Below are 853 nucleotides of genomic sequence, written 5' to 3'. Positions count from 1 at the left end.
GAAGAAGTTCAAGCTGCTTTGAAGAAAATGGCAAAAAATAAGGCCCCAGGAATAGATGGTATACCAATTGACATATTTCATCTAATGGATGCTGCCCTGGATGTGCTCACCAAGTTGTGCAGAAAATCTGGAGAACAACTACCTGGCTAACTGACTGGAAGAGATCTATATTTGTTCCCATTCCAAAGAAGGGTGACCCAACAGAGTGTAGAAACTATAGAACAATATCATTTATTTTACATGCAAGCAAGATTCTACTGAAGATTATCCAAAAACAACTGGAACAGCACGTCAGCAGAGAACTGCCTGAAGTCCAAGCTGGGTTTAGAAGGGGTCGTGGTACTAGGGATATTGTACCTGGTGTTAGATGGAACTTAGCTCAAAGCACGGAATACTAGAAGAATGTCTATTTGTGTTTCATTGATTATGCAATGGCATTTGACTGTGTGGATCATAACAGACTATGGCTGGCTCTGAGAAGAATGGGAATCCCAAAACACTTAATCGTACTAATGCAAAACCTCTACTTGGACCAAGAGGCAGTCGTCAGAACAGACCAGGGAAATGCTGCATGTTTCAAAATTGGGAAAGGTGTACGCTCGGGATGCGTCCTATCTCCATACCTTTTCAACCTATATGCAGAACAGATTATCCATGAGGCTGATCTGTATGAGGAGTTTCAAGACTTAACCAACTAAATTTAAAAGCAGAGTGTGTTTTGGAATCTTACATAAAAGAATTTTCTTAAGAACAGAAAATACTTGTTTGGTAAGATTTAGTCATAAGATCAGTTCGTAATTTAAAGAAACAACAACCATAACTTACGTAATTATTATTATTAATTATAATTTAT

Source organism: Elephantulus edwardii, unplaced genomic scaffold (assembly GCF_000299155.1).
Source record: "Elephantulus edwardii isolate Elephantulus edwardi_28Jun2011 unplaced genomic scaffold, EleEdw1.0 scaffold00122, whole genome shotgun sequence".
NCBI lineage: Eukaryota > Metazoa > Chordata > Mammalia > Macroscelidea > Macroscelididae > Elephantulus > Elephantulus edwardii.
The sequence above is the reverse complement of the archived record's forward strand: the minus strand, read 5'-3'. Positions refer to the sequence as shown.